Source organism: Suricata suricatta, chromosome 8 (assembly GCF_006229205.1).
Source record: "Suricata suricatta isolate VVHF042 chromosome 8, meerkat_22Aug2017_6uvM2_HiC, whole genome shotgun sequence".
Taxonomy (NCBI): Eukaryota; Metazoa; Chordata; class Mammalia; order Carnivora; family Herpestidae; genus Suricata; species Suricata suricatta.
This window is the reverse complement of record NC_043707.1, coordinates 41,232,778-41,240,138: the sequence shown is the minus strand read 5'-3', so window position 1 is coordinate 41,240,138 and position 7,361 is coordinate 41,232,778.

Genomic DNA, 7,361 nt, shown 5'->3' with positions numbered 1-7,361 from the left:
TCCCTTTTGCTCTGCTTTGTAGGTGAAATTTAGGTGGAGTGCCCAGAAAGATTTAGCAATAGTTGTAAGGTTTTTTTTGAGTGCTGGCCAATAGCTATTAAGGACATAGGTTTTTATAGGAAATTTATACTAGACAAGACCAAATGTCAAAATATCTGATTTGTCTGATCAAGCTTCTAACTCTGAAAAAGACTCTTTACAACTGCATAGCAGACTCCAATAGAAAAACATAAGAAATTCATCCAGATTCCTTGTTTCTGTTCCTAAATCTTCAATTGTCGATCTCAAACTGTTGTCTCAGTGGTTCCTGAAGGTAACCTTGTTATACCTGGGAAGGTAACCTGACTTGTAGGTGAGGGTAGTAAAATTCTAACCCACGAAGAAATAAGAATCAGAACCAGAATTAGTAACCAGAGAGAAAAAAGGACAGAATCGAGATAGATATCATGACATAATTTTGGTCCTTGGAGTTAGTTCTTTGAGTTCTTTGTAGCTTTTTTTTTTTTTGTAAAAGAGTAATGATCAATCTTGTTATCATTATAATGTGTCTGCTTTTTAAGGTGTATAAAACGTTTGCATGGATATATGATATGAAAAGATTAGTATTAAGTTTGCATTTGATGTTGGGAGAATCCACTTTCTCAAATTAGTAGGCTTTGATTTACTAGCTGTATGAGGAGTAGACTATTTTAAAGAAATACTTCATGTTGAAATATTACTATAGCAGTCTTTTGTTGAAGTTCAGATAATGGAGAGATTTCTTAAGATTTCCCTGGGGAAATGAAACTGAAGCAAGGAAGCTGGAGAGCTTCCTCACACACTGGGACTAGGAATCACTAGGACTTTTTGAAGGACAGGAGCCACAGAGGGGCTTCTCTTGCCAGAAGAAGGCAAGGTAGGTAGAGGCTCAGTCATACACTTGAGCTCAACAAGGAAAACGACCATCACCTCGACCTTGAAGAGCTTTGGCTCCCTCTGCCCAACACCCCAGGACGCACACTGGCTCTGGCCAACACGCTTTCAATTACCACCTACATCAACCAGGGGTATATTTATCCCCACATCTCTTTTGAAACTATGAACCTGCATCTCCAACTCCCAACTGCTAATTACAAGTCACTGCCTCATATGTATCTCAAAGTCACAAGTGCTAAAACTCATCACACTGGCATCACACACCACTCTCTGTACCTCAGAACTCTAAGATCAGACCCAGGCACAGCGTCTCCCAAAATGTAGTAGTGCATTATCTCAAATGTTTCAGTCAATCATTAAAACAGCACCCAAATCTGTTCCTACCCCTGCATAGTACATTTACCCTCACTGCAATCATCCTGTTGCCCAAACCAGATCTTGCTGTTCTTTTTGGATAAACTCTTCATCCTTCCAACACAGAAATTTGTTCCTGGTATAATTAATAAATAATGCTTAAATTTATTTGACTTTCTGCAGGCTCACTGCTACTTCATTACTCAACTCTTCCATCTATCACCTCTTACCTCCATTCTATAAGTAGATTAAACAATTGGCCCTCCTACAGCCAGTCTACTCTACTGCAATCCATTAGCCACGTTGCCTTCTGACTGATTACTCCATGGTGTAAAGTTGGACATCTCAGTACCCTGAATCCACATCGTCCACCACAGTAGCTCACCAACAGCAGTCCTCTCTCCCTTGGTCATTGGAGCCCTGGAGACCGTAGAAGGCATTGGGAAAGCACCACGGCGGACAGACTCTGCCATTAGTGGGTTCTGGGCTTGTAATGGCTTTGAAACTCATGTACGTGTCCCAGAAGTACAAGTGTCTGGCAGAGATGGGAAATAAGGAAGCAAAGACAAAATGTGTCCCTGTGCTGGTAAACCTGGCTTTCTGAATTTTCAATTTCACCAAGTCAGCTTCGTGTCAGCTGGGTTAAAGGCCACCAAAAGGCCACTGTAGGAAGTCTCCTCTCAGAGGTTACTACAAGGAAAGTATCACCATCATTCACCATTAATTCCAGAATATTGTGGAATCACCAATCACCAATAATATCAATAGTAAAGTTCTGAGAAATTCTGGATTGTGTTGTCATTAAGGAGGTCATTTCTTTTACATAGAATGTTGAAAGGATACATAGTATGCAGATAACAAGTTGAAATAGTTTGAAGGAAAAAGTGAAACAATAGTTTCTATAGGAACCGTTCTATACATTAGAATTCCATAACAATGAGCTTTTGGTAACATGCTTTTGCTATGGCCTAGAGCATGAAATTGGTGAAAGGATTCATCTCTAAAGATTTCATTCTGGTGATGATCTTTATCATTTTTTATGTAAACCATGCATGATATACTTTTAGGAGAATCACTAAAGAATAGAAATAGCAGGGGAAAATTCTAAACCATGAGAAGAGGGAAATGGGGGAAAAACAGAAAAAATTCAATTAAAAAGTCAAGGAAATTTTAAATATTTATCAATAATTGGTAGTAAAAGTATCATGAATCCAAACTAATGAAATACAATGAAAATAGCAGTAATTACAATAAAAAAGAAACTCTTGAGGGGCTTGGGAGGCTCAGTTGGTTAAGCATCTGACTTCGGCCCAGGTCATGATCTCATGATTCGTGAGTTCGAGCCTGGAGTTGGGCTCTGTGTTGACCGCTCAGAGCCTGCAGCCTCCTTCAGATCCTGTGTCTCCCCCTCTCTTTGCCCCTCCCATGCTCATGCTCTGTCTATCTCTGTCTCTCAATAATAAAAACATTTAAAAAAATAAAAAGAAAATGAATTCTTATACTTTTATATTAGAACTGAAGGCTAGCAATTCTATCAAAATAACACCAGCATTCTTCACAGAGCTAGAACAAACAATCCTAAAATTTTCATGGAACCAGAAAAGACCCAAATAGCCAAAGCAATCCTGAAAAAGAAAACCAAAGCTGGAGTCATCACAATCCCAAACTTCAATCTGTATTATAAGGCTGTAATCATCAGGACAGTATGGTACTGACAAAAATCAGACACTCAGATCAGTGGAACAGAATTAAGAACCCAGCAATGGACCCACAAATATACGGCCAACTAATCTTTGACAAAGCAGGAGAGAATATCCAATAGAATAAAGACAGTTTCTTCAGGGGCGCCTGGGTGGCTCAGTCAGTTAAGCCTCCAGCTTCGGCTCAGGTCAGATCTTATGTTTGTGGGTTCGAGCCCCACGTCAGGCTCTGTGCTGACAGCTAGCTCAGAGACTGGAGCCTGCTTCTGGTTCTGTGTCTCCTTCTCTCTCTGCCCCTCCCCCTCTCGTGCTCTGTCTCTGTCTATATCAAAAATAAATAAAACATTTTTAAAAATTTAAAAAAAGGACAGTTTCTTCAGCAAATGGTGCTGGGAAGACTGAATAGTGACATGCAGAAGAGTGAACCTAGACCACTTTCTTACACCATACACAAAAATAAACTCAAAATGGATGAAAGACGTAAATGTAATGTGAGACAGGAAGCCATCAAAATCCTAGAGGAGAAAGCAGGCAAAAACCTCTTTGACCTCAGCCGCAGGAACTTCTTACAATACATTTCCAGAAGCAATGGAAACAAAAACAAAAATGAACTATTGGGACCACATCAAAATAAAAAGCTTCTCCACAGCGAAAGAAACAGTCAGCAAAACTAAAAGGCAACTGACAGAATGGGAGAAGATATTTATGAATGATGTATTAGATTAGTATCCAAAATCTATAAAAACCTTATCATATTCAACACCCAAAAAGCAAATAATCCAGGAAGAAATGGGCAAAAGACATGAATAGACACTTCTCTAAAGAAGACATCCAGACGGCCAACTGACACATGAAAAAATGCTCAACATCACTCATCATCAGAGAAATACAAATCAAAATCACAATGAGATACCACCTCACACCTGTCAGAGTGGCTAACATTAACAACTCAGGCAGCATCAGGTGTTGTCAAGGATGTGGAGAAGAGGATCTCTTTTGTACTTTTGGTGGCAATGCAAACTGGTGCACCCACTCTGGAAAACAGTTTGGAGCTTCCTTAAAAAATTAAAAATAGAACTACCTATGACCCCACAATTGCACTACTAGGTATTTATCCAAGGGACACAGGTGTGCTGTTTCGAAGGGGCACATGCACCCCATTGTTTATAGCAGCGCTATTGACAATAGCCAAAGTATGGAAAAAGTCCAAATGTCCATCAATAGATGAATGGATAAAGAAGCAGTCATAAATGTATACAATGGAGTATTACTTGGCAATCAAAAAGAATGAAATCTTGCCATTTGCAACAATGTGGATGGAACTAGAGTGCATATGCTAAATGAAATAAGTGAAAGAAAGACAAATATATGACTTCACTCATATAAGGAATTTAAGATACAAAACAGATGAACATAAGGGAAGGGAAGCAAAAATAACATAAAAATAGGGAAGAGGGTGAAACATGAAAGACTCTTAAATATAGAGAACTGGAGGGATTGTGGGAGGGGGATGGGCTAAATGGGTAAGGGGCATTAAGGAATCTACTCCTGAAATCATTGTTGCACTATGTGCTAACAACTTGGATGTAAAATTAAAAAATAAATAAAGTATTTTAAAAATTGAAGGCTAAAATTAATAGCATTAGCATGAGACTTAAAATTAATAAAAGGAGAAAATAAATTCAAAGAAAGGAGGAGAAAGAAGATAATAAAGATAAGAGCAGGGGTGCCTGGGTGGCTCAGTCAGTTAAACATCTGCCTCTTGGTTTTGGCTCAGGTCATGATCCCACAGTCCTGAGATGGAGCCCAGCCCCGTGTTGGCTCTGTGATGGGCATGAGGTCTGCTTGAGATTCTCTCTTCCTCTCTGTTATTCCCCTGCTCTCACTCCTGTGTTCTCAAAAATAAATAAATAAATAAGAGAAAAAAATAATTAAAATAGAAAAAATCAAGATACAATAAGTAAAATTTACATAAAAATCTCAAGTTGGTTCTTTGAAAAGACTAATAGTGTTGGCAAACTTCTGGTGCAATTTATGATGAATGTAAATGCAGAAATCTCAATTTACAAATCGTTGGCAAGCCAAATTAATATTTAAAAATATATAATAAATCATGATGAAATTAGATTTACTCAGGAATATAAGGGTATTTTTAACAATAGCAAATCTATAAATATGATTAGCCACATTAACAAGTTTAAGAAGGAAAAGCACATTATCTCCGTTTATTTATTTTTATTTTTTTAAAGGCTGTTTTATTCTCTTTCAACAGGAGCTTTTTTTTTTAATTTTTAACGTTTATTTATTTCTAAGAGACAGAGCACGAGCGGCAGAGGGGCAGAGAGAGAGGGAGACACAGAATATGAAGCAGGCTCCAGGCCCTGAGCTGTCAGCACAGAGCCTGAGGCGGGGCTTGATCTCACAAACCATGAGATCATGACATGAGCCGAAGTCAGTTGCTCAACTGACTGAGTCACCCAGGTGCCCCTATCTTAGTTTATAGAGTTAAAGCATTCAATAAAATTTAACATCCATTTGTGATTTAGCAAACTGAGAAATAAAGCCTTATTTCCTGAAAAAAAAAATATGTCTGCTAAAATCCTACAGAAAAATAACCATATAAGGATCGGAAAGAAAGAAATAAACATTAGAAGATAATAGAATATGTAACGTTGGAATATCATATTAATATCTATAAAAAAGACACTAAATAATATGATTAGTTTCCTCATTTAAAAATGTTTGTTTATTTTGAGGTATCATTTGAGAAAGAGACAGAGTGTGTGAGCAGAGGAGGAACAGAGAAAGACACACAGAATCTGAAGCAAGCTCCAGGCTCTGAGCTGTCCGCACAGAGCCCAACATGGGGCTCTGCGGAGCTCGTGAGCCATGAGATCAGGACGTAAGCCAGAGTCAGAGGCTTAATGGCCAGAGCCCCCCAGGTACCCCTAGTTTCCTCATTTGCAAAATGGGGACAAGAGTGTCTGCTCATCGTTTATTGTGAGGGTTAAATAAGAAAAGACATAGTAAGCATGTTTGCCTGGCACATAATAACACTCTACAAATACAGGCAATACTGATAATAACAGCATAATCAGACAACATCTATCTAAAGAAAACTATTCATTGCAGTGCTGGTCATAACAGTAAAACATTGGAAATAACCTCCATGCCCATGAAGAGAGGTTGGTGAAATAAATTATGATACATCTACACAGTGGAAACCTGGAGATAAAAGGTGTTATAATTATGAATACAGGGTTTGAATGTAAATTTCAGTGAACTGGAGTTTCTTCCATCTGTCTCGGAACACCATGAGTCCTTCCTAGACCTTTCTTCCTTGCTTTAATTGTGTCAGTCAGTTATTGCTCTGTAATAATCTCAAGAAATCAGTGGCATATAGTAGTACACATTTATTTTTCAAAGTTTGCAGGCCAGTTCTGGTAGCTCTCCTTCAGGCTATGATGCCGGCTAGTCAGAGCATGTTCTTGTTGCGACAGTCACAGAAGCACAAGGGGGGTTCAGAATGAGCACCATGTCCTTTCTACTCACATTTCGTTAGCCACCGAAAGTCATGTGGATGAGCCAAAGGCAAAGGTCAGAGAAGGTTCCTCGGCCTCTCCTGGGGCTGTGGAGGCAGTGCTGATTCAGGAAGGGGGAGAAATTGGGGCCATTGATTGTCATTATTTGTCATCATTTTACAGCATTATTTGTCGTCATTTTAATTCTCCGCTGGTGAGATGGCTACCCTGGTCCCTGCTTGCACTCACTGAACGCATTCTAGTTTCTGTTTAGTTTTCTTTCTCTCAGAAAGGAATACCTAAAAATCCACTTCGATCTTTACATCTCTGCCTCAGCAACCAACTCACTTTGACAGCACAGAGCTTCTTCCCGTGCTCTGAAGCTCCCCTCTTAGGGATATTTCTGTTCACATATAGGAGCTGTTTTTCTTCTCCACAGCATTTACATTAAATAGTTAATTTCCTTAGATGTAGCCAAGATAAACACTCCAAATTCATAACGTCTTTCAGGGGGGGTGGGTTTAAAAAAAATACCCTGGGATATTGATCCTGCATGTGTTCCCAGAGGAGTAGAAGCCGGTTGTAGTAGGGGACTCTTATAAATGAGTTACATGTCACATGCCACATACAGGTTGATATAGAATAATCTAGATTCAAATGATAAAGTTGTAGAGGCACTGGGCAGTCTTTGGACCAGTTTTAGAAATGAGGATTTGCTGGGGCGCCTGAGTGGCTCAGTCATTTGAGCGTCTGACGTCAGCTCAAGTCATGATCTTGTGGTTCTTGAGTTCCGGCCCCACATCCGGCTCTGTGCTGACAGCCCAAAGCCTGGAGCCTGCTCCAGATTATGTGTCTCCCTCTCTCTCTGCCC